This window comes from Aythya ferina (genome assembly GCF_964211825.1).
Source record: "Aythya ferina genome assembly, chromosome: 10".
Lineage (NCBI taxonomy): Eukaryota > Metazoa > Chordata > Aves > Anseriformes > Anatidae > Aythya > Aythya ferina.
This window is the reverse complement of record NC_140306.1, coordinates 16,795,714-16,823,210: the sequence shown is the minus strand read 5'-3', so window position 1 is coordinate 16,823,210 and position 27,497 is coordinate 16,795,714. Positions and strand designations below refer to the sequence as shown.

The 27,497-nt window shown below is 40.8% G+C and overlaps 1 long non-coding RNA gene across 2 annotated transcripts in view; it reads right to left on the bottom strand.

Moving 5' to 3' along the window:
• Nucleotides 1–27,497, bottom strand: part of LOC311442362 — an 85,334-nt gene that overhangs the window by 19,954 nt on the left and 37,883 nt on the right. Inside the window, exons 2-4 of one of the 2 annotated variants that reach the window (XR_014696570.1) lie at nt 21,117–21,333; nt 10,396–10,591; nt 9,121–9,729 (exon numbers count right to left, since the gene is read on the bottom strand). This is a non-coding gene — a long non-coding RNA (uncharacterized lncRNA). Of the gene's footprint in view, nt 1–9,120; nt 9,730–10,395; nt 10,816–21,116; nt 21,334–27,497 lie in introns of those variants that run through there. The other variant, XR_014696571.1, reaches the window with a different exon arrangement.

Sequence of the window (27,497 nt, the reverse complement as noted above, 5' to 3'; positions counted from 1 at the left end):
AAAGGTCAACATCTCTGTATGCAGGGAGACAGTAAAAAGCCTATATACAACTTAGAATCTGGATGTCCAGGCACTGAATTCTCTTCTTCCTAGATCTGAATGACTTGTCTATCTCTCTCTCTTTGAAGAGAAAGACTTTTTTCCTCCTAAAAGTGATCCAAATGGTGTAAGCAGAACACTGACTTGTTAAATAACTCAGTGACAAGTACCCTCATCTACCTGCTTTGTTTCCCTTCCATTATTATAAGAGGAGATGAAATGAAACTCAATTACTTAATCCACAGAGAATTTCTAGAGACTTCTGACTAGACAGCTACTTAACACACATTCTGTACTGAAATCTAAATAACATTAACCATTTCTGTACTACACAGAGTAGATGTAACACTAACTGTTTATGTATCATCATGTTCAGCTCTTTCAGTGGATATTGGGACTTTTAAAAGTTAAATAAATCACATTTGCATTTTAAAAAAATCACAAATTCACCCAATAAGCCCACCATAGGAATAAAACTTATGAATTTAAAATCAGAGACTTGATAAATGCAACTGAAGCTTTCTTTACTGTGTAAGTGGTAAGACTGCAAGCATATGTGACCTCCAAAATATATAAATGAAAATGGGAAGTTAACACTCTTACAGAATAATAGTGTTTTCATCCAGTGATTCATGGTACAATGCTTTTTTAACCCCCAGACAGCACTGCCTGAAACGGGGTGGGAGACAAAGCGACCAGAAGAGGTTTGGCAGTTAGCTTGGTAGGACCAAGATGCTGCTACCTAGCCTGAGCTGCTAAGCCAGACGAGGGAAACAATGCTTCCTGTGGGACATGGTGGCTCCAGGTTGTGCCTTCACAGCCTGGCTATAAGCACTCTCTAAGAATGTCCTCCTGTTTCAGAGCCACCTTTTTAATTATTACTACTAACTTGCACTAGCAAGGAATTTCAAAGTCTAATTATGCACTGTAACAAAGGTGCCTTTCACTAGCTTTTAAGTTTGCCTCCTGCTATTCTCCTTGGTTGCTCTCTGTTTACATTAAGGAACTGCATGTTTGTTCTCTCTGTTTATTTCCATACTGCTAAAGATTTTATTGGTTAATCATACTTCCTCTCCTCTGTCCCTTTCCCTCCCCTTCACTCCCCAAGAATTTCCAAGCCCTTGTCTGTATGGCGTGCTCCTGCACGGAAGCCAAACCACATTTTTCACCATCCTTGTCCTTCTTCTTTTTGGTGGTTATGGTTGGCTCTGTTAAATGGCATGAGTTTAACCATGACTTTCATGGACAAAGTAGCTTCACTTGAAGCCAAACCTTTGCTCAATCTAGAGATACATGTGGCAAGAACTAGATGAAACCAAAGTACTTGCTACCTTGCGCAGGGCAAGAGTGTAAGAATTTGCTAAGTGTCCCACATATTTCCATTAGAAGCCAGACAAAACTGATCTTCAGTTTTGAGTAAATTGAGCTTCACTGCCTGAAGAAGCAGTCTCATATGATGCATCATTGGTCCGTTTGTGCTGCTGCTAACAAAGAGCTCAGGGCAACTCCACCGTGCACTTCCACAGGCTGTTCCACAGTCATTACTGGACCAAAGTGGCTCTTTGTACCATCTCAGTCTTGACTGCAAACATGACAACATATATTATGGCAAAAAGAACAACATCCTACACTAAAGACCTTTCATGTCCCCTTTTTTTTTCTCAACATCATTTTGAATCAATCACTTCACAATAAGCCATATTGGTGTCTCAGCTCATTATCTGCTTATGGACTGAAATTAATTCAGCCTGGAAATTAAAAGTCTCAAGACAATAGGATTTATGATTTAACTACCTTGCAAGCAAGATAGGTTTTTATGCCTGGGTCAGCATGTCTCGCAGCCCCTATGCCATCCAAAGCCAAACCTTTCCTCTATCCCAACAGCTGCTAGTTGCTCAACTCCTGCTAATCCAGTCTTCAGCAAATCTCTTCTGGGCAGAAGTTCTTATGCCTCTCCCTTGCTCTCACTTACCAGAAATCTGGTTACACCCTAACAATCTTCCTTCCAGAAAACCTGCTTACTTGCAGCCCAAATTCTTGTGTGTGTACATGTACATCATTTCTTGCTAACGCAGCAGCCAATGGACACAAGTTAGTTCCATTAATCTATATCCCTTTGTTACAGGAGAATTATTAGAAATGGATATTAACAAGCAGAGTAAGATCACAACCTACATGTAGACACTGATTTTTGGAAAGCATTGGACTAAGGTGTCAAGGCTGGATGCCTTGAGCAATATTAGTACTAATTTCTGCTTTCCTGCTTTTGCTTTCAGTACTGCAGCACAATAAGGCTTCTCATCCTGCCTTTTCCACATGGGGTGGAAATGATAGACCATGTAGCCTTCCCTAAAGCTCCACTACTGTGAGGTTTCAGTCCCGTTGAGACAGAATTTAATACATTGAAGAAAGATGTAGCCATTTCTTTAAAGAGCAATGGTGTCTGAGGCATGTAAAGGATGTATGATGTTGAAGAGTTCGTGATCATAATTATTTTAGAAGTTGTTTGCAGATTTACTGCATAGCTAGCATGCATTTAGCCCATGGAGCATCAGTACTAACTGATGAAACCCAGGCTGCTTTGTGTCAATGACTACAAGAAGCATGCTGTGTCTGAAGTATGTATGGCACCCAAATTAGATGATATGGCACAAAATAAGAGTACTTTTTTTCCATCCCTTCATACATTTCTCACTGAAGCCTTGAGACTCACCCGTTCCATTTTCCTTTATTTTTCTCATATACACAACTAAGACCAACAGCAGCACACTGAAAATCTTCCCTGCACACATTTTTAAAAGCACCGATTTAAGTAATAGTTTACGAGGAGATAATTGCCCAGGACTGTAAAAGCTAGTAAAACAGCTGTATCTGCTCCTCAGGCACTTCTGACTACCTGCCCAATAGAAAGCCCCAAAAGCCACATAAATGCTCGTACTGGCATGGGGGTAAATGTGTGTCACTGCCTGGCATGAGCTGCAAAAACAGCTAAGATGCAGATAAAAGGCAAAAAGCCTTCTGTGAACATTTGAGCACAGCAGAGAGCTATCTTAAAGCTGCTCCAGCATGGCAAATGGCTTATTGCTGCCCTGCTCCATGACTGCACCACTGCTCGCTGCTCATAGGAGCCACACAGCTTTGAGCTCTGTGACTCTCCAAAGAGATGCAGCCTCCTTGATCCCTATAAGTTTATTTGGGCTGTTTCAGTCCCTTTTTGTGCAGTGACATTCCCCCCCACGTGGCTCAACCAGGGGTCACAATTAACAAACCACCTTACATACTGAACCAGCCCAAGATAGGGGAATAAGCCAGCATAGCCACACTTCATACTAAGTCACTTTTAGTTGGGATCTGAGTTAAGGACTTTAGGAAGAAAGACTTCTGTAGTTCCCCCCCCCCCCCCCCCCCCCCATAAAATGAGTTCTTCATCAGGGTTAAACATTTCTCTCTCTCTCTTTTTTTTTTTTTTTCTCTCCCTGCCCCCAAATTGGCTCATCCATCACTAGAATCAATATGAATGCAAAGATTTTGGTGGATTTGTTGTCATGGAAACCACTTCTGCTCTCTGATATCCCTTACAGGCTTTCCAGACCTTTTCTTGCCTTTTAAATTACTATTCTGTCCTACATTCTGAACACACTGTATCTTAATTCCACATTGTGAACTTGATTTGAAAGCAAACTGTGCACAATCACAGTAAAACCAACAGCCAAAAGATAAAACAGTCCCTGCTGAAGACAGAAGTAGCTGTCGGAGTGTTTACCAACTGCAGTCCCAAAATGGCTGCTTAGGAAAGCAAGGCTAAAAGCCCTCTCCCTCAGAGGGCTCAGTAAGCAAGCTATGACTTCTGTGAGATAGGCTTTATGTTTCTCTTTTCTCTCTTTATGTCTCTCTTTTCTCTCTGGAGCTGCTTTGTTACCCAGAGAAAGGCTTATTTTGTGATTAAGGCAGTAAGGCATGAAATTAGGATCCAGACCAGTTAGAGTTACTCACATAAATAAAGTCTGCAGGATTTTGCCTTTGGAGTCCCTTATCCTGTTTCCAGGTTTCACAAGCTGCTAGTCAAGTCGCTTAGTTTTGGCTAGCTTGGCTGTACAGAAAGTGGAGATGATAATCCTTATAGCATCCCATCAGATATGCTGAGGGGCTGAGGTGCTGCAGAAGGCACTAAGATCAGATACAACTCCTTAAAATGAATATTATAAATGAATATACCTGACATTACTTGCAGTGCATTTATAACCACCTGTTCATATTCAAGTTCCAAGCTAACCATACATTTCATTAAGAGATGATACAAAGCTCTTCCATTTCTGTGCCAGTTCAGAAGCTATGTGGTAGGAAATACCTTTCCTAGAATGCCCACGAAGTTCAGGGACCTGGTTCCTACTTAGTGCAAATTCAACCTGTGCTTTTACCTTCCTGTATGCTTACAAAAACATCTAAATGAGGAGCCATGCAAAAGCAAGAAGGAAACAGAACACAAACAGTCCAGGTTACAGTAGTGGGGAGAGTTGTTTGCAAGGAGACTGTGACAGGACTTGGGGAAGGAGTTTGATGTTCTATTTTTCCCTTGTTTTGGGGGGCTTTTTGTCCCTCTCCCCCACCATGCTAGACAGTTGCTTTCACTTAGTGGAAATTGCTGTTTGTTGCTATTCATTTTCATCAATGCTTTTAATAAACAGAAGTTAGTGTCTTCTAAAATGGTGCTATATAAAGCACTATGAATATGGAGAGATCTTCCCTGCTTACAGACTCTGTAATCACAAATCACTTCAGAGCCACATACCTACACTGTTCAGCAAAGGATGCTTGTTTGGGGTCAAACTAGTTTTATTTGACCTGGGCAGGTCATTTTCTTTCCCTTTTAAACACCCTTTAAGAATCCAATTAAAGCTTCTAATTGAAGCCTTTGAAAAGAAAAGGCCAAAAGTGAACATTATGACTTGTCCACAATTTACTTCCTCCAAGCCTAGGGTTGGACAAAATATCAGAGGTCTCTTCCAACCTAGATGATTCTGTGATTACCAAATTTTATGTCAAATCTGCAAGTAGCTTTAGAATGAGCAAAATGCCAACAAGCAGATCAGCTACTTAACATGTGCTCCCTCTCAACAGCTCTTTTACTCTGCCAGATGTGGTACGGCCACAGCTAGAGCAGAACCACTCCTAGGGATGACAAGGAACTCAGACAGAGGCTATCTATCTGTTCCAGACAACAGCAACTGCTGAGAAGCTGGATCTGTAATAGCTAGTCTTGTGGGAGAGCTCAGCAGTTCCCCACACTGTTCTGCTAGCAGCTACCTTGAGTACTGACCTGAACTTGGTCCCTTTTGCAACAGTCACATTATGATACTGTGCCAGATTTACTTTATACTTTAGCCTGTAGAGAGAGTTGTCTTCCTTATTAAAAAAAAATAAAAATAAAAATCATAATTACAAATTAAATGATGCTGTCTGCGCTCTGCAAAGAGTTGAGACCAAAGGGGCTTTGAGTTCTTGTTCATAGAACCCTGAAGTAGTCACAATTCCCCTGCAAATAATAATAATAAAATAATAAAAAAGCTACACTAGGGCCTGTGAAGGTTTACTAACAATGTGACTTTGGAGGATGCTCTGACACTAGATCATCATCTTATACAGTTGAAATCAGAAGTCTAACTATCCTCTTAATTCTCTGAATTAATACTTTGAGAAAAAGAAACAATCTGCAATTAGCAACTTGGCAAGCTGCATACATTCCTCTTTATAAAAAACATGGGTTTAAGTCATTTAAAGTCAATAATTCCTTTTTTTTTTTTTTTTTTTTTAATTGATGAGATATTAATTTAAAATGCCTTTTCTGCTGGAAGCATTACATTTTTCATGGCCTTCTGTTCAGTACTTGTTGACCTGTGGTCAATGCTTCCAAACTTTGTTGTTGGGCTAGTTTATTTGGTACCAGAAAAAAAGCAGGTGTGGTTCTTCCACTCTATAATGAATATCAAGATGAAAAAATAGTCACTCTGCTTGCCCTTCTCAGAAAGAGAGCAGTTTTGTCTACATGTACCTATTGATTGATCTGTGACAGCATGGAACATTCTGAAGTACTGGTAAGAAAAATTTAAAAGTGAAAATCCTAGGAAGGGGGGAAAAAAAAAAAAAAAAAAGGATGGCAGCAAATGCGAAAGGATAATTCTCCAAATAGAAGACAAAGTCTGTTCCAGTTATTTTTGTAAAGGGTTGATTGCAATTTGCATCCTGCTCAACCAGCATCTGCCATCAGCAGTGCTCAGTAGTCCTTTTATTTACTTTGTATTTTGCTTGTGAATGTTTCTTGATGACATTTCCTTCCCAAATCCTTCCTCAGTGATCGTTCACCCTTCTCCTTAATCCTGAACACACCTTGCTAAAACCTACGGGTGATTTGCAGGTTTCATTCCAACCACCACACAGTTACAAGCTCAGGTCACTTTAGCAGAGTTGTCATATTGACCTCTCAGAGTGTGTTTGTAAAGAATCCTACTGGCAAATTGTGCTCTACTGGGAATACGTTTGAGATATGGGGGTTCTTGGATGCAGTACGGCGTCCTGCATTGTCCTCTGTACCAAAAGAACAGCAGATGGGAAGTAAGAGAGAAAACCCTTTGAATTGCACAATTTCCTTCTCCTCATTACATACCAAGTTTACAGAGACATGTCTGGAGTTATCAGAGAACAAAGCACTTTTGTAAGACAACCTGACAAAAATACCCTTAAATCCTACATGACGAAGGGGATGTTATTAAATGGAAACTGCAGTAAGTCACCTATAAAAACAAACAAAAATACAGATTCTGGTGGAAAACAGTGTTTGCATTTTCCATTCACTGTTGACAAGCAATAGCATTCCCACAGTGACTGAAATTACCAGGAAACTTTCTCCATGCTGGGCAAACAGGGACAGAAAAGCAGCATTCTGCCAATAGCTCTGCTGCTGTTCCTGTGCAGTGTTTTTTTAAACCCTTCTTGCTTCCATGCAGTAATTAGATACAGATGTTGTTTGTGTTCATCCTTTTACATTTTAGTCTTGCTCAAAGTATTTTGATAACTGACAAAGGGAAGTTCATATTTTATCAGCCTTTTACCATCAATTTCAAAGTGAGCCTGCGATTTATTTTCCCACAACCCCCAACATGAGGTGCGATGTACAGAGAGCTTCCTTGTCCACTCCTACTATCTCAAAGGCCAAAGAATTCTAGCTGGAGAACAGCATCTGAGAACCTCCACAGGTTTAGCTTGAGAATCACTTCCCTAGAAATTTATACTGGCTTGAAATTGCTGTCAAGAACAGAAAACCACAGGACAATGGTAGGTGCTAGATCAGTCCTTAATAGGTAAAATAGTAAGGTATCCTCTTGAGCCACTTCCAACACTGGCTGCAAATTAGAGAGCTGGGGTTGAATTTAGGCAAATAGTGCTCACAAGTGGCCATCCAAAGAGCCTCACTGTGGAAAGACTGCTGTGCTCCATTAGAAGGCAGCGAGGAAGGGTACTGATAGCCGAAACACAGTCCAGAACTAATTGCAATCATTTACAGTCAGGTAATAATTTAGCTGTTTATATTTATTTTAAAAGGTAGCTGAAAATGTGAACAATCCTGATATCTTACCCATATAAATGAGTTCTGCTGGTGGGCAAACATGGCTTTTTTCAAAAGGAAGGATATAGGACATAAAACCAAGAGGGGTGGGGAGGGAATAAGAAGGGGAGAATATGCAGTATTAGAAAGAATAACTGACATTATGACAGCAGGGATTTTGCTAATGTAAGCAGCATATTGTGTCAAAAGAAGATAGCAGAAATCTGTGTGCAAGCCTGCAGTTCAGCTGACTACAAGCATATGTAGTTGTAAATTCAATTTAACTATAGCTGAAAAGCCACTAAGCTTCAGGAAGCTGGGTTTAGGAATGCTAAGTGTTTATGGCCAGAAAGATTCAAAGGACAAATTGCACCTTGATGGGAGAAGACATCACGGTGTAAGTTTTCCATTAGCTTTAATGGGACTCACATGACTAATTCTGCACACACCGATACTGTACAGTTGAAGAAATATTACTTGTGACTGGGTTTTCCTAATAGCGATAAAAAATGTTGAAGCAAAATAAAAAGAAAAAGGGAAAAAAAAAAAAAAAGGAATATTTTTAAGCTTCCCACATGACACGGAAACCATATTTATCAAAAGAGTCACAAGACAAAGGTAATGGACTCTGGGTTTAAATAAAGAGAATTAACTATCCTGAACAGTCACGTCTATGGAAAGTCAAGTATGGAAAATGAATATAGTTTGTATTCTGAGAGAGGTGTTCTAAAAGGGCTTATTTTAAACTGCATTTCAGCTCAATTAAGTACCAGAAGTATATACCTCTTGTCAACTTAAACTCAGCTGCAAACAGGAATGGTAGAGAAATAGTTGCAGAAAAACTGGCATTCTGAATAAGTCTTCCAGGTTTCTAGATCAAACCCTAATTGAGATATGCCTACCCTAAGAGTAGAGATATGCTTGGCTTTTTTCTTTTTCCTCTTTCTTTTTTCTTGATCTCCTGGGAATTACATGCCCATCTAGAGTCAAACTGGTGTTACTATTCATAGAATACCTGATATTGCTCTGCTTTGCAGAAATGAAAGCCTGAACTTTTGTTTCAAGGCATTCCTGAGCAGCCTCTCCAAGCTAGCCTATGCACCCCTCCACGCTCCACTAGATGGTTCAGGCACATGTATTTAAGGAATGAATAAGGGGTGAATGTACCAGTTGGTTGTTCCCTTTAGTGTCAGTCATTATTATATGTGACTTTAACTAGTGCTAGCAGCTTAATATGGTTTAGGTTAATGAGCCATTCAGTGAGTTCCAGCATTCCAGTTTGTTGGGTTGATGAATTAATCTCCACTACTTACAGCTCCTTGTTTGCACTGGAAAGCTGCCTGCTCCCAGGACAGGAGCAAGTGAGCTGTTCTGCAATGAGCGTTGTGGCTTCAGACTGCATCCCCAGAATAGTGTGTACACTCAATAAACAGGTACTACTGAAACACACCAGCTCTCATCTATTAAACACAACAAAGTTATTCTTGCTCAAAACATCTTTCTTTCAAGAAAACTTCTGAAACAGCACAATTTCAAATTCAGTACAGTATTCTTTACAGTGGGTCTCTAACTTCTTGTCCCCTGCTTCTCTCTCCTTTATTAATTCCATCCCTTTCTTGTTTTATTTCTTTTCTACTGGGGAAAACAAAACAAAACAACAACAACAAAAAAAAACACACACAAGCAAACCAGGACACAACATCACCAGGAACAACAAAAAAACCCTCAAATACTTCAAACAGATCTGGTTTTGGTCTCCTTTTGTATAAGTTCAGAGAAATTGAATACTGAAAAACTGTTACAGATATCACAACACAAAAACACCATGGAGGTTCAAATGAGCCATGTATGCTAAAGGGAAGGAAAGTAGAAAACTATCATAGGTGATCAGCCTTTTGGCTTGTTCACAATAAGCTGAAAGATCTGAGAAGTTCTCAAGCTGTACAGAGAAATCTGAGGAGTTAGTAACAGACTTCCAATCAAAATCGTTCCCAGCAGGCTTCCTCTTCTTCAACCTTTCACTTTTGTTCTACTTGCCAAGAACATCCTTCATAATAGCTGATGACAAGTGTCCAGGAAGCAAAACAGACCTAGGTGGAACCATTCAGGTGGAACCATTCAGCATATATGCACTAAATAGACCCATTTTGAATGCATTGGTTAACAGTTTTGGTATACTAAGGATGCCAGCAAGCATCTTGCAAATCCCTGTACTGAAAAAAGGCCAAAGAGCTGCCTCAAGCAGAGCTGTTGCTCTCCTTCAAGCACAGGGAACTCATGCTCAAGAAGCACAGAGGCACGATAAGCTTTAACTGGATAAATACATCCACTACAGTCATCGTTTTCACTGAGAAACCCTTTTTTTTTTTTTTTTTTTTTTTAAATTTTAAACCTCATAGTAAGTTCACGTGTTTATATGTGATCAAACCTATTCTGCTACTGAGATTCCCTTTTTAGGCCTAGCCTACAGCAGAGGCCATGTTCACCAGAAGCTTATACTCCAGAGGTTGGGAGCCAGCCTGGGTGCATTATAGGCATCTGCAAAGGCAACATTACCCAGAAGAATTGCTAGAGTTTCTGGTTTATTCTATTGCGGAACATAGAAAAATCTCTAAAAGACAGAACAAAAAAGAAGCAGTTTTTGTTGTTTTCGATTATATATACACTAAACTGAAACTGTCTAGCCTTCACATAGTTTCACTAGGAAAAAAGTTTTATTAAAACTTCTATTAGAAAGCTTTCCTTATAGCTCTTACCTGTCTCCTTCTGTTGTTACAGAGATAAAACAGACTACATCCAAAACAACAGGTCACAGCAAGGTTCAGCTGGTCAGATAGTCAGAAGCCCAGCCTCACAGTACCCAGGGAAGGCAGCCAGGCTCAACCAGGAGAACAGATCACCAGGTAAGTTTGTGGTGACAAGACAGGTCTGAGATCAAGCTGCAAAGTGAGCCTACAAGTAAAGATCAACATATCCATGCCCTGGTATGAGCATAGGACTGAACTATTAGAGACTAGCACTCTAACAAGCTACAGGTGCTACCACTAAGTTGAGCTTAAATAGGGCTCCTGGGCCCGTGGGCAAAGGATACAGGTGGAGGTTCCAAGTAAGGCTGGCTAGGGCCATTAAGGCTTAAAGGGCCTCAGCACAGGGAGGAGTCTCTCTTCTTTCTCTGTGTGGCTTAGGAAGAATTTATTGTAAATACACTACTTAAATGAAAATCAAAATGTTACTTTAAATGAAAGCATGATATAATTCCAAAATGAAACTTTCTAATTTGGGGACATTGTACTTAGGAATAGTAAAAAATGATATTTTGTGTGTAAAATGAAGGAAAATACAGGAAAATGTGCAACAACAATTCAGAACATCAGCTAAACAAAAAAGAATATTTGAAAAATTTGTGTCTGAAACTGGTGTTCAAATAGTAGTGTCCCTTAAGGACTATAAACTGTGAAAGGATGGGAGCCTTTTTTCAATTTATTTTGTAATATATTGTTCAAGTTGCCACAAGATGAACTTTAATTGAACTGCTAGTGAGTCTGGAGTATTTTAAGAGATATTGTAATATAGGCTGAACTTTGGATGGGGTCAGAGATAATAGAATGAATGCTGCCTGGGGCAAGGCTCTTTCTCATGGCATGAAACAATCATTCTCATGGTTCCTCTTTTTGAGTACAATTTTCTGTTCTTCTATAAAAAGGTTCTCATGAGCACAGTCAGGCTCCGAGTAAAGTCGTGAAATGGAGTCACAGAGGGCAGGATTTTGGATTAAGTTAGTGACCTTTGTTCTGTGGGAGCAGGCTGTACATTTCCTGGAAGCTGTCATGGCAATTGCATAGGCAGGTTTCATCAGCCAAAATACTAAAGGCAGCAGGTTATTACTCATGCATCTGTAGATCAATTGTGCTTTAGTGCTGCCTGCTAGTTGTTTGTTTCTATCTTCATATCATCTGGGGATCATAGAAATCACAAAGAAATAATTGACTTTGGGAAAAACAATGTATCAGTCATGGCAGCTCAGTTTTGACTTCATCCACACCAAAGGTATTTCTCATTCATAAATGAAGCAAATGGAATATAAGATGCTACTTTATCTTTCATGACTATTGAGACAAATGATGGGATTGGTCTTTTTAATTGTTGGTATCTCCACATGAACGAATTACCCGGGATCCCTTTACAGTCAGTGGAAGCTTAGTCTAAGTAGTCAATAAAGTCCAGGAGGCAAATTATAACACATTGATTCATGTCTGAAATAGGTTCTGGGAAAACCTGTCCTGAAAAAGACCTTGCAAAGATAACTTGGTTCACTATCTCATGTAGAAACATCCATATCGTAAAATTGAGACACATATTACTTAAACAGTCTGGTTGAGAGAATCTATTAAAGAATTTATTCCAGTAAAATATTGCCATAACCAACTGCAAAAGGTGCTGCACCTAAACTCTCAAAACTTTTCTATATAGTGCTAAGATATAAGAGATTTTGGTTTGCTTAAGTATACTATTAAAAAAAAAAAAAAAAAAAAGAAAGAAAGAAAAGAAAAGCTCTAGGACTATTACACCATCTACACATCTATTTAATAAACATTTTAAAATACTGACACTGTGGGAGACAATGCATGTCTCCACTTACAGCATAGAGACAATTTTCTCCCCAGAATTCAGAAGGTATTCTGACTTTGGATAGTAAGTAGGGAAAACTGTTCAAAAAAAATTCTTCAGGACTAGAACAGCCTACTTGGGCATTTCATGTTTTCCAGCTGAATAACAACCTTGTGGAGTATAAAGTACATGTTTGTAGTGAATGAGAAAAAAAATATATAATATATATATATATCAAAGTTATAGCTTTCTTTGGAGAATGCATTTTGAATGAGATTAACACATGGAAACAGTTGGAAGCATAAAAACATTCTAAACTGCAGCCTTCACATTCTATCATTATTTATTAGACTTTATTCCCCAATATGTCCTTCCTATCTTCAAATCAGCGTAAGAATTTGGTAAGCAGAGGAATTGTAACTAGAACTGACCATCATAAGATAATTTCATTGCAGTGAACATATTTGATTCTAGAAAAACTGTATTTTTACTGATCTTTACCAGGAAAAGACAGTTTGCTGTCTTTTTGTCTGCAATTCAAAGAGATGCTTGAAATTAATGTACAACATCAAGATGTCATTAGAGTGACCAGGTTTACACTGCAATAGCAGTATAATGCCCACCCCTACATGGCATTAACTGTGAACAAAATAAATGAAGATGGTTACACATAAAACTAAAGAACAGGACATTAAATCAAGCGAAATACATGTTCATAAAACCTTCTCTACACATGGCAATATTTTTCCTTTGGCATTGCTAAGTATCAGTACCCTGAGAAGTCAACGTATAAAAATGATCCCCTCTGGAAGACTCTCCAGCTGCCCACAGAAATCTTAACTCATTCTTAAAAGAATACTCCAAATACCACTTGAAGGATACCATTGCATGCCAAAATAATGAATCTAGAACATATACATGGGAAAATGTTCTAACTTGGATGAGTGCTGTCAAACTGGAATACACAGATGAATAAGCTGCCAAATGCAGCAAACGGTTCTGGCTGGAGTCCAATATTAAGCAGGTGAAGTGGCATCTGAGAGCTACTCAAATTGTTCTTTTCACACCAGAATAACAAAGATTCCTGCCTGCTCTGTTGCTGATATTTGCAAGCTCCACAAAATGTTTGTGAAATTAAAAATAAATAAATAAATACATGCATGCACACACCACCTCTGTTTTATGCAGGTGCGCAGATGCTGTTTCATACATACACACACGAGGTCCAGCCAGGAGCTGCTCGTTCTGCTACTATTGCTGTGGCTAGAAGGTCTGAATTAGCATTGAGCTGGAGTGGGGCCTAACTGCTTCTGGCAGCAAGAATGAGACAGATCTTGAAAGCTCAAGGCACAGCCACCACTCTTGTTTGATACAATGTATGTCAGTGCAAAAATCACTGCAATTTATTGGAGAAATAGATTCTTCCTGCTTATTATTTTCTCAGGATTCCTTGCATTTGACACACCAGTTTGCAGTGTGTAATGATAGGAAGATATGATTCTTGCTTGTTTTTCTCCCTTCTTTTTATTTGCTAAGCTAAGGTGTAACAGAGGCAGGACTCAGGACATCATCCTAAGGGTGCTCTCTGAATAAAGACTAGACCTTTGGCATGCCCTGCTGAAATGCATGTCCAGGTGAGGCGCTCTCTGTTACTCAGAGTTGCTTCTGGTCTCTGACCCACTTTGGACTGCGTGCGCACCCTTTTGTTTCCTTGAGGAACCACTGTCATATGAGGTACTCCACACTTCCGGGACCTGTGCATACTCTTGTGAGATTTCAAATAGAGAAAAAAATGGTTATCCCATTTCCTTTAGTTCAAATATTTGAGTAAGTCAACATGATTCTGAAGTGGATATAGTCCAAAAATCCTCACCCTATCTAGGACCCACTTCTTTAGAGGGTTCTGTGTGAATAAATCCCTGTATCTTTACATAGGGATGGATGCAACCTGACTGTGAGTGTAAGGGTGTAGTGTCCTTGGCTATTTAACTCAATCTGAGGAGGGATATCAGTCCATTTCTGCCCTTTACCCTCTATCTTCTACTTTCCTTTGCAGTGCTGAAACCACTTTAAATCCCACTGCAGCACCACAGCTTTTCTAACATGTCAAAGAGAAATGAAAACAGTACAATCTCCTCTTAGAGAAGGGAATGGGCTGCAGCAGAAACTTAAGCATCTTAAGTGTACCTCGTATGAGGTACAGATTACCTGAGCAACCTAACAGCCACAATATGGGGTAGCTCAAAGCTACTCACACAAAGAATGACATAGAAGTGACTTACTCTATTCACATCTCAAATTAAATCAGAGTTTATTTTAGTTATTTAGAACATAATTGGAATGTGGTTTTGTTAAGTTTTCTTTAAAGGACTGAGAGCTTTTAATATTTTCCCCATGGCTGAGAGACAAACTACTTAAAAAGCAAGATTATCCAGTCAGAAAACATGCGTGTATAGAAATGCAGCTACACACAAGCCTGCGCACATTTGTGTGTATTTATACATACATACGCATACACATTCATGGACACATTTGTTAGAAGCATGAAAAACGGATTTGATTATGGAAAATTCTCAACATCTGCTGAAATTATTGAATGTCTGTAACTTCCGTTGCCTTCAAGAGGGAAATAAAGATATTCAGCAGCTGCATGTAGGATGCAGCCCACTGCCACTACTGCATAAAGCTCTAAGAAATGTGCCGATATACAGATCTCACAGCTCCTGCTCAAAGTGGTGAGAAAATCAATTCTAGACCAAAATGGCTAGAGGCAAGAGGATAAGATGAAATGTGACTGACAGAGAGACAGCATCCAGTAATGCTCAGTCAAGTGAAAAGGCAAAAGAACACAGGAATAGTAAAACCTATCCATTTTTGTTTTAATTGGGAGGGGACACAGCAGGCAGTTTTGGTGCTCTAGGCAGTCCCTGCTACACAAAGCCTATAAATGTTAACTCTGTTCTATTCTGAAGTGAAACATGCAAAACATAGATAGGGCTCTTTATAACTAACACTGTGCTGTAGACAAATTGGACTGTGATTTCCAGTGACATTAGGGTGAAATGAGGTTGCCAAATCACGTCAGAATGAAGCAGTAATGATATATTCTTCTTTCATGGTGCTGAAATCATTTTAGTCAGTGTCCAGTGCCTCTGCTTCTCATTGCATTTTGCCCCCCATTTCCCCATTGTTTGTAGTCTTAAGTATTGCAAATATAAACTATGTCTAAAAGTGTGAAAGGCAAGGCTTTTTCCCTCTATCTACTTCATGCTCTGTGAAGGATTGAAAGTCACAGAAAGGAGCAGGAACCTAGGATACTGGCATTATAATCTCAGCTGTACAGCTTGCTTTCTTTTTCCCCTGCTTCAGTTTACCCATCCATGAAACACATTGTCTGTGGCATCCCCTAAGGGCCCATAAGAGATTGGAGGATTTAATGCAGACTAATGTGTTTGGCTGAAATAACTCCATAATTATAAACTATTGTTATTGCAAGAATCAAAGTTGAAGCATTTGAAAACCATGTGAGACAGAATTGGAGATTTTTATTTTTTTTGGTAGCTTTTTTCATTCTTCAGTACTTTCAGCAGTCAGAAGTGACCAAGGAAAAGGGACAACTGACAAGGACTTAATCAGTATATGAAAATGTCAAGCTGAAGAAGGAAATATTTGACCCATCCTTCATCGCAGAAAATCTTGTCTTCTTAGGGTGCAGTATGACAGAAGTCCCACACACCCTTATGTCTGACAGTTTACAGTCAAAATATGTTGTTGCTTCAGTTTTTTTCTGTTCTTTTGACTTTTTAATTGCACTTGCTTTTGGTGATGTCAGAAGTAATGAGGGGAAGGAAACCTCTGACTCCTGCCTGACAGCTATAAGGTTAGCTCCTTAGTAAAACCTGCTCTTTTAAGGGATTGCCTGCTCTTTATGATTCCTGAGCCTTTGGGGCAGCTTCCCTCCCATGCAGATGAGTACTGCCAGGAAGGCCAGAATATCAGAGGAAAGAATTAGGGAAGCTTAAGCATTAAAGATGCAAGATGGAGAGAGCTGGAAGCAAAACGAGAACAGCTTAGAAGGCAGGCAGCAGCAGTGAAAGCTTTGAAAGTAAGACACGTTAAATTTACAGTAGGAACAGTTTCCTTTACATAGGAGTTAGTAAAGGAAATATTTCCTAGGGGTTGATTCTACAGAAACCTTCCGGTGTGTAGGTTAATTAAGTGTTCTGAGAATTAGGGCTTCACAACCACACATCTTTTAAAAACTTAACACCTAATAGGCAGTGAGTGACTTAAGAATAGGAAACTCAAAAACAAAATAGAAAGATTTAAAATTTTTCCACGAGATCCAATTTCCATGTAACCTTTTGCTTATAGCTGACAACACCAGTCATTATCTGAGAATCGCAGAATAATTAAGGTTGGAAAAGCCCTCCAAGATCATCTGTTCCAACCATCCCCCTACTACCAATGTCACCCACTAAACCATGTCCCTAAGCACCAGGTCCTACCTTTCCTTATACGCCCCCAGGGACGGTGACTCTACCACTTCCCTGGGCAACCCATTCCAATGCCTGACTACTCTTTCTAAGAAATGTCTCCTAAATTCTAACCTAAACTTTCCCTGATGCAACCTGAGGCCATTCCCTCTAGTCCTATCACTAGTTACCTGTGAGAAGAGGCCGACCCCCAACTCCCCACCACTTCCTTTCAGGTCATTGCAGAGAGTAGTAAGGTCTCCCCTGAACCTCCTCTTCTCCAGACTAAACACCCCCAGTGCCCTCAGCTGCTCCCCATAGGGCTTGTGTTCCAGGCCCCTCACCAGCTTTGTAGCCCTTCTCTGGACATGCTCCAGGGCCTCGATGTCCTTCTTGTAGTGAGGGGCCCAAAGCTGAACACAGCACTTGAGGTGTGGCCTCACCAGAGCAAAGTACAGGGGCATGATCACCTCCTTGCTCCTGCTGGCCACACTACTCATGATACAAGCCAGGATGCCATTGGCCTTCTTGGCCACCTGGGCACACTGCTGGCTCATGTTCAGGTGAGCATCAACCAGCACCCCAGATTCTTTTCCTCTGCACCTGCCACCCTGTCCTAGGCCTGTAGAGCTGGGGTTGTTGTGGACAAAGTGCAGGACCCAGCACTTAGCCGTGTTGAACCTCATCCCATTGGCCTCTGCCCATCGATCCATCCTGTCCAGGTCCCTCTGCGGGGTCTTCCTACCCTCTAGCAGATCAACACTTCCCCCTAGCTTGGTGTTGTCTGCAAAGTTACTGAGGGTGCACTCAATTCCCTCATTCAAATAATCAATAAAGATATTAAAGAGGATGGGCCCCAACACCAACCCCTGGGGAACACAACTAGTGACTGGTCACCAGAGGGATTTCGCTCTGTTCACCATCACTCTCAGGGCCCAGCCATGCAGCCAGTTCTTAACCCAGCACAGAGTGTACCTGTCCAAGCCACGGGCTGCCAGCTTCTCCAGAACAATACGGGGGGGGGGAGACTGTGCCAAAGGCCTTGCTGAAGTCTAGGCAGACTACACCAACAGCCTTTCCCTCATCCACCGAGTAGGTCATCTGGTCGCAGAAGGAGATGAGGTTGTTCAGGCAGGTCTTGCCTTTCATGAACCCATGCTGACAGGGCTTGATCCCCCAGTTGTCCCACATTTACTGTGTGATTGCATTCAGATGACCAGTTTCATCAACTTTCCTGGCACCGAGGCCAGGCTGACAAGCCTGTAGTTCCCTGGGTCCTCCTTACGACCCTTCTGATAGATGGGTGTCACATTAGCAAGTCTCCAGTCATCCAGGATCTCTCTAGATGAGCATGACTTATGATAGATGATGGAAAGTGGCCCAGTAATCACATCCGCCAGCTCCCTCAGCACCCTCAGGTGGATCCCATCCAGCCCCATAGACTTCTGACAGTCTGGGTGGAGCAGCAGGTCTCCCTGTTTCCACCTGATCTGTGGGGGGGGTGTCTGCTACCTATCCCAGACTTATAGCTTAGGAGGCTGAGTACCCAGATAATAAGTGGTCTGGCTAGTAAGGACAGAAGTATAGAAGGTGTTAAGAACCTCAGTTTTTTCCATATCCTCAGTAGTCACATTCCCCACTGTGTCCAGTAAAGAATGGAGATTCTCTTTGGCCCTCCTTTTGCTGTTAATATATTTATAAAAACATATTTTTTTTTTATCCTTAACTGTAGTGCCCAGGTTGAACTCATATTGTGCTTTGGCCTTTCAGTTTTTTTCTCTGCATATGCTGGCAGCTTCCTTGTACATGTACTCTGTCCAAGTTGCCTGCCCCTTCTTCCACTGATCATAAACTCTCTTCTTCTCCCAGATACTCAACAAAAGTTCCCTGTTCAGCCAGCTGGTCTTCCCCACTGGTTCATTTTACGGTACATGGGGGCAGCCTGCTCCTGCTCCCATAAGACTTCTTGAGAAGCATCCAGTCTTCCTGGACCCCTCTGCCCTTTAGGATTAGATCTGCCCTTTAGGATTAGGATTTACAGTTTAGTGATATGGTTTAGTGGAGGGCTTGTTAGTGTTAGGTTGGACTAGGTGATCTTGGAGGTCTCTTCCAACCTAGATGATTCTGTGATTCTGTGACTGACTCCCAAGGGACTTTCCCTACCAGTGTCCTGAACAATTCACTCTGCCCTCCAGAAGTCCAAGCCATCTACCAGGATGGCCTTGAACAGTTTTATAATTTGCTTTGCTTCTGCGGTTACTCTGCTAAGAACAGTTTGGTCTGCTGTAACGAGGGGGAAGAGCTAGAGGTAGCTAAGTAAGCACCCAAAGGTGTTTAGGTATTTGTCTTCTTATCCAGAAAGGAAGACAAATACTTCCTCAAACCCCAGTTAATCCCATGGCCCCTGCTGGGCACTGGAATCTGTGGTATTCCCAGACAGTAGCTATTGCCAGCTCAGAGCTCACCCAGCTACGGCACCTCTGTACATGGGCAGTGCAGGAGCAGCAAAGGCAGGTGTTTGTGAGAGAAGGGGAAGAAGCAGCAGTACCTCGGCTTCAGGTGGGCTGCTTGCTGACAAGCTAGAGGCATTTACTCCTCAGTATGTATTGTGCCTCCCAAAGATAGAGTTTCGTTTAGGAAAGCTGGAAAAATAATCCGAGAAGTTTCTATGCTGCCTTGAGCTCCGGGAAGCAGTTACTCCTGTCTCCAGATTAGACAGAAGAAAGCTCCTTCAATACCATCCTGTTTGGGCATATCATACTAGGACATGTTCTGTCTTAATAAATAAATAAATAAATGCTATCACATAGTAATGGAAATACAGAAATACAGTAATTTATGGAAAACACCAAAGCCAGCATTGTGTGCACAGCTTGACATATGATTTTTTTTTTTCTGTCTGTAGCAAGACAGAATTGTAGAGCATGCTTGTCCTTACAGGGCTCCAGTGGTCCTTGCTTTTGTTGCCACAGGCTAGTACTGCTGTGTTCCCTGACTGACACTTTTCCCCAGACTTGTTTGCATAGCAGTAGTAGAAGCCTGTGAGAAGCTCGCAGGGCCAGAGTGAGCATTTGCTGTTTTTTAATGGTCTGAAACATTAGGGCATTTAGAGGAAATCCAGTAAACATTTTTAAAATCAATAGCTAAGGGTAAGTGAAGTTGAAATGGGGAAGGAAATGAATTAATATTGGTGTAGTACGGCCCTTAAAAACATAGTGGCATTATTTCCAGTAGAGTAATTACTGGCATCAGGCTCTGAGCCAGCCTTAGACCACCCCTGAGTCTTGAATCATGCCCACCAAATTTTCTCCTGCCACCTCGGCTGGATGAGGTAGATGCTACAGTTTGCTCTGAACAGTTTTTATCTAAGATGTCTGCATGAGTGGCACTATGCAAATATTAGTTATTGTTCTCCAAACGTTTGTACTTAGAGTGGTAAGGAGAAAGCCCCTGTTGGGGTGCAGCCTAATGAGATGTTAATAGAGCAGTGGGTGAAATGGAAGTATAAGTGCAGCGGGGGTTGTGCTAAGGAGCTCAGTTGACAAAAGAACTGTAAAAATGTGGAGTTCTCTGCACTGAACCAAAATCTGAAATAATTTATTTTTTTTTTTGTTCAGTGAGGGAGGGCTCATTAAATAGCCATGTTTTCAAATATGTGCTTGCTGTTGAGAATAGGGTCCTGCTCTCTGTTCTGCAGTTACAGGATTTCATAGTCACAGAGAAAAAGGATGAGGTGAACAAATCCATGGTGTGACTATGAAGGACAGACTGGGGAAGGAGAATAAATTAGAATATTATGTGACTTTTTAAAGCAGCAGCCTGTCACTTCATTTAATGCAGAATGAACTGAAATGCACAGTAATGTGAAAGAAAGAAGAGTTACCCTAATAAAAGAACGTTAAAAAAAAAAAAAAAAAAGACAGGACCTGACTGACAAGCTTGCTTCTATACAACTGCTGTGCTGTTTGGACATCAAACTTTACAAGCTCCATCAAAACATGAGTAAATTGGGTAACTGTGTATACACACCATCATTTGGACACAGATCCCCTACCACTTTCATACCCCTACCTCCGTGCTGGAAATTGCAACAGGGAGCACAGACTAGGTGCATAAGGGAGAGCATAGCTTTATCTTTGACAGCTGTTAGGCTCATATGGGGGACTTATAATAAAAAGGGAACTGCTCTAACCATTTCTCCAGGGTGACAGTATCAGCTTTTATCAAGTTGTATAACTATCTCAGAGACAGCTTACAATTTGGACCAAATAACACCTGTATTCTTCAACACTTTTCCTGTAAAGGGGTATCAAATGCTACAGTATTACAGTCACAATGTCTGCCTCACCATCTGATTCCATGAGCCACCAAATAAATTTCCAGAGTGGACTCACCTAATGGGAGTGCAATGGAGATGTTAGCATTTAATTGTGCTTCCTGCAGAGCAAAGCTTACTGAGCTCTCGGTGAAGGTGACAGACAGCAAGAGGCAGGGAAGGGCACAGGTCAGCTACCTTCCTGGGTAGCTGACTTCTTTTTCTCCTGAGGAAACATCTGCAGTGGTGGGTCTGCATGGGGCATGCACAGCTGTAGTCTCAGCAAGGACAAATGTCTGGAAGAGAAAACAAACAGAGAATAAAACTGGATAAAAATGCAACTGACACCACATGAAGATAATCAACCTCTGCAGCTGTTGTAGCTTGGAAAGCAACCAAATATAAAGCTTTTCGGATATTTTGCTTTTGGCTTGTTCCTCCTCTAACACCAACCTGCTTCTGAAAGGAAGTCCCTACTTTTTGCCAATCACAAGGAAAAAAATAGGTCCATGTGTGTATGTGCAAAGAAGGTATCTAATTTACACGCAAATTTGATGTAATTGCAAATGCAAATTGAATTCTTGCTTCTGAAGGTAGCTGAATTTAATCATATATATACACATATAAATATGTGTCATTTTGGAAAAATCTATGCAGTGCCAGTGCCTACTCTGACCTTTTGAATATATCAAGAGCCCTCTTGTCCTGACTATCCCCTATCCCTTTCCCATGTCAATGGCAACTCATGGCACACCTACATACGTACGAATACCTACACTAAATATCCTTATGTGCTTTGCTACCCAGAATTGGACCAAAGATTCCTTTTAAGCCTTTGTATATTTAGGACAGACACCTAAAATCAGTTTGGTGGATACTGAACTGAAGGGTGCCTGAAAGCAGTTCATTCCACAGGCACTCAGCAACTTTTCCCTATGAATTTGTCAAGTCCGTTTGTGAACTCAAAAGGAGACGTGCCCAACTGCTCAGAACTCCACAGCAGCAAACGCCACTGCAGAGCTCTGTGTTGTAGGGAACGGGTCTTTGGATTTTCTAAGGAGAGCACCTATCTTACATCTCAATTGACATTTCCCAGTCTTCTGTGTTACTCGGCAACATCATGCAATCTGTAAAGCCATTTTAGCAATTCCAGCCTAATCTAATTTACCACTGACTCTTCTATGAACACTTCAGTTTGAGATTACTCCCTAGACAAGGAATTTTCCTACAAACCTTGCAAAGGAAGACTTTAGTCTGGGAACCTCTGAAAGCACCTCTGTAGTGAACAACAGTGAACAGGGGCCTTTAGTTTTTCGGTAATATTCCATTCCTTTATAATTAACCATTAGCCATAGTATGAATTACTTGCTACTGACAACCAAATAAATACAAGAAGACTCATGCTCCATCAGACAGATAAATCAATTCCCATAATTTCCATCAGTCAGTGGGATGAGTTTGGGAAAAAGCTGCTTACTCCCAAGGATCCACGTAGACTTCTTTTTCAACTTCCATACTAGGCAATACTTATTCTGTTTCTGAAATAGCTCCTGAAACACATTGTGCAAAGTGTAAGTATAGAGAACCTTAAAACTTCACAGTGACCTTCAGGTTCTGCATGATAAATCTCCTGAGAGAGTAGGGTTCCTGTCAAGAGATCCAACCACAAAATAGCAATGCACAGTGAAGGTGCCTTTAGACAGGGTCACAACAAAGAGTGTAAATTTATGTTTTTAACTCTTCTGTTTTTTGTCTTTTCTCTTTAAAGTGGATGTACAGAAAAATTATTAGGCAATGCAAGAAAGACCAGGGTTTTTCCTCCATCACAGTACAGCACATTATCTTCACCACCAAGGTCCTTTGCAGTGCCATTCTTCCTCCCCTCACTCCTCCAAGGCCTCTTGATATACAGCCCAAGGATTGAGGATTGCCTGTGGTGGCAAAGTGACAGCCTGGCGTGTGCTGGACTCTGCAAGGGACCAACGTGTACACTCCTGTGGTTTGTGAAGCATTCCTGACTCAGTCCCTGCTGATGCCCATTCCAGGTGTGGCACACCTCTCCATCTGGCACTGATCCACCTGGAGCAACCGGGCAAAGATGGTCCTTGAACACATGATGGCAAAGAGGAAAAGAAAAGGTAGCCAGTACATTCTTCACTAAGGAATGCACCAATTCCCAAGCAGCACTGTAGCACTCATCTGAACCTTCCTAGATATTTTCCTAGTCGTCCAAAGGAGATGCTTCCCCTTTCTGCCTCCTCCCTCCCCAAATTTTAGGAAAAAAAATGATGTAATTAAGAGCAACTATTTGTGAAATGATAGTTGTAAAACTACAGATCCCTTATGAAACACAAGGAAAAACACCCATTACCTTATGGACTTGGGTCTGGAGTTGTTTTGTTCCTGGAGGCTGAGGATGGAGTAGAATTCAAAACAGAATCTGTACAAAATAGCTGATTTTGCCTCGTGTTTGCACCTATCTAATTTGAAGAGTTCCTTAGGAACTAGAAATCATACACCAAGGACATGTTAGAAAATCATCTTGTCATGCTCATCCCAGTATTCTAGCTAGAATTATTGCTGCTCTGCAAAAATATTTACTCCAGTAAAAAAAAATTATATATATATATATATATATATATATATAAAATCTTCATGTGCTGGGCTCTCACATTGCTCAGTAGATTTTACTGAGCAGATGAGACCAGCTCATGTAGGCTGTAACACTGCAGCTCATCATCAGAGGCAGTGTAAATGAATGTGTATGAATGAAGGTGCATGAACACTTCTGAAAAATAAAAACAGGTCCCTGCAGAAACATCTTCATGTAACTTAAAATAGGAGAATACAATCAGTTAGCCTCTTATGTTTTATGAACACTAGTTCTTAAATTGTAGAGCTGTTTGTTCTAACTCTAGGCTTTGCTAATGAGCCCATCTGTGATGGCATGACACATGCAGTTTTGCCCTAGTGTTTCCATTTTACTGTGGAGTTTCATAAGCATGTAGCAGAAAGCCATAGAGAGGCCATGCAAAAACTTTCTTCTGTTTGCAGACACATCACTGTGGAACACAATTCTGTGTGTGGCTCAGTGTAAGACTAGACACATGGGTGAACTACTTAATTTTCAGAGTTGAGGCTGTGAGTTTTGGCTGAGACAGTTGCACAGTGGGAGATTAACAGGAGTAAGACTGCAAGAGTTAGTAAGTGAACGTGCAGTCAGCTCTGGCCAGCAATGCCCTGCAAACCCCCCTGGGGCTGTGGAAGATGCAGCCAGCAGGCTGCACTGGCTGGTTAGCAGGATACTACTGAGCAGTATCCATTAGTACTTCAAAATTCATAGCCTCCATGGAGGAGAGATGGGACTTCAGGTTCTTGGATTTCCAGCTGAGCACTCCACTCACTTTTTAACATACAAAAATGAGGAAAAGAGTCTATTTACTACAAAGACAAGAAAGAGAGTCTATTTGCTACCAATAGTGTTTATTGATTGACAACTATATAAAATGCAAATCAAAATTTAATTCACAAAGTGCACACTTTTAATGCAAGAATAATACTAATATAAATCAAACTTAAATTTGAACCATGCTATTACTTAAAATAACTGTCCAACATCTATTTGATCTACAGTCAAGAAGCAGAAAAAAAAAAAAAAGCACGCCTCTGAGAAATAAGGTCATTTCTAATTATTTTCTTGTAAAAGTATATTTCATCACTGTGCAAGCAGCTTGTTTGATAAAGCAAAGAAATGCAACAACTCAGAGCTCATTTATTTTGGACTCCAGTAATATTTTGCTAAAATTATGGTAGCTCTCATTTTTCAGGCTACCTGCATAGTCTCTTGAGTTAAACACTTATTAGTGTGAAAAACTGTCCAGAAAACATTAAACAATGCTTCTGAATACAAAGTATTTCATGAATATGTAAATCATGCCTGAATGTGACATTTGGGTTGTCTGTGAAACACTGATAGACACAAAACATTAAACTCAATCAAAGATGAGGACAATTTAATTTAGTATTTTCCTAGTGTTGAAGATGAAGCTCTGGGTGTTAATGGCTGTGTATTATGCTTCAATTCATAGTTAAAACAAAATATCCGTAACTCACCATAAGCATGAATATAGGCAAAGTGTTGAAAAGAAAAAAATAATTTGAGATCAAGGCAAAGAGCAGATCTGCAGGAGCTTGGCACGTTCATCTCCAACAGTAACCAAATAAATCAGCTTTGCCTTTTGTGTCTTAGGCTACTCTGCCATCATCGTTGGTGCTGAAATCTGCCCAGCAGCTGCCAAGGCCTCCAGAACATGCAGCGATTCTGCATGAGACTGACCAAGTCAAAGCCCTTCTCTCCCAAACTGCTTCTCCTTGCCTAGTCAGAAACTCCTCTCCTGGTGCACCTATCCTGCCTTCTGTGAGGAGGGAGTCCAACGCGCCACTTCTGCGTAGAGCCACAGGATGCCAGAAATAACTCACACCTAAAAGCGGTGCAATTGCATTAGCACAGTACACGGCTGGAGCTAATAAGCCTGGCACTTGGCAAGTCTAATGAGCTTGGCTTGATGCCATGCTAACAGCAGCAGCTCAGACTCCAGTTACATCAGAGTGTTTGCGTCTGCCTCCAAGCGTGCCTAGATGTGCCTGTGTTGGCAAGCTCTGCCTTAGGTGGTTCAGGAAAGACAGACTCTTGTAGCTGCTTTGGGCTCCAAAATACACTCAATGCCAGAGCTTGTAGGAGTTTGTAATCAGCACTGTATCCACTGCTGCTGTCTTCCCATCATTCCCACCATTGCCATTCTGGCAATTATAATAAAGCAATTTGCAAAGTACAGGGTAGCAGTAAGGTGGTCATCACACAGTACTATAATGCTGCAATCTGAAAGAGGAAAACTATCACCTCTGGCAGGGGGCAACCAGCCCTCCAGATTAGGACTATCAGTTTGCTCTGTTGGTTTGGAGATGAGGAAAAGGGTTTGTTTTCCTGAAGCTGGACATCAGCTGCTTCAGAGAGCTGGACAAATGTATTCTCCCAGGATGAACTCTTAGGAACGCAGATGTAGTCAGTGGTTAGACTGATGGATTATGGCCTGACTGTGAGGCAAACTGACCTCAGAAAAAAAGCCACACGTTTGAACTGCATTTTTGTTTTTCAAAAATGAATGGACCAGAACTAAGTGTAGCGTCCAGATCTCCCTCAAGCTCAGCATCTCAGCATCTCTTATATGTGCTTTATTGTCCAATATAGTCCTGGAGGAACTAATTTTCAGGGCTTTCACATACACAGAATCACTTTGAAAGTATCAAAAAAGACATTTTCCTAGTCAAGTCTCATTAAACTCTAAGACAGACTCTTAACTTAGTTTATTTCTGTGCCCAAAGGCATTTTTATTTCAATTTGCCACTAGCAATGTAATTCTCTGATTCTCCTCATCTTGGGAATCACTACCAAGACAGAGCAAGTTACCGATACATTTGCTGGAATTGACAGGAAGGAAGGAAGGCCAGATGAGCAAACAAATGTCCACCCAAGCTGAAACTTGCTCTGTGTAGAACATTCACTCAGAAGGTATATATTTAAACCAGATTATACTCCTTCCTAAAACAAATTAAAGCAAATTCAGAAAACTGTTACCCTCAAGTGTGTCCACAGATGACCCTAGCCTTGTGTCATCACGATGGAGCTAAAATGCAGCAGCAGATACACTGAACTACATTAAGAAACCAGGTTTGTTTTTCTCATCTGTGGCTACTGTGAAGTTAAAGACCATGATCGCCACACTTAGCTTCACATTCTGTCACTGGGGTTTGGTACAGATGCATTTGTAAGTGAGAACTGATGACTAAATGACTTTTTTTTTTTTATTTCTTGGCATTTTCTGCAGCTATTTGTCTCTGAAAAAAACACTGGCATCACATTATCATCATAACTTGTGCATGCAGAAGGCATAGCACAACAATGAAGCAGTCCCAATAAGGTACATACAGCTGCTGTTGGGCTGATATACAAGTTACAAGCAAACATTCTTTCCAAAGACCTGAAGCATGATAGTGGCTGCTAATGGGAAAGTGTGGTAGACAGTTTTTCCCATCATTAGTTTTCCACATTGGCATATAGAAAATGAAAAGTTAATATACCAATCAAATCTTTCTGCTGAACATGTCAATTTAAGCTAGAGTAACACTTTCTGGGAATGAAATCAGAGCCCACTGCCTTTTTACACTCAATATTTTGAGCTTGAATTTCAGACCAAGTCAGCACTCTTATCCCTCATGCTATGAGGGTGCTTTGGTGTTAAACTGGAGGCACATGCATGTTCAGATTTCTGTCACATCTTTGGTTTGGTTGTTATTACAAATTCTTTTATGTTTCTAGTACATTATCTGTTTTACAAAGGACAAACTTCAGATACTCTAAGCAAAAGACATGAAAGGTAACAGTGCTGGTTCCCTTCTCTAA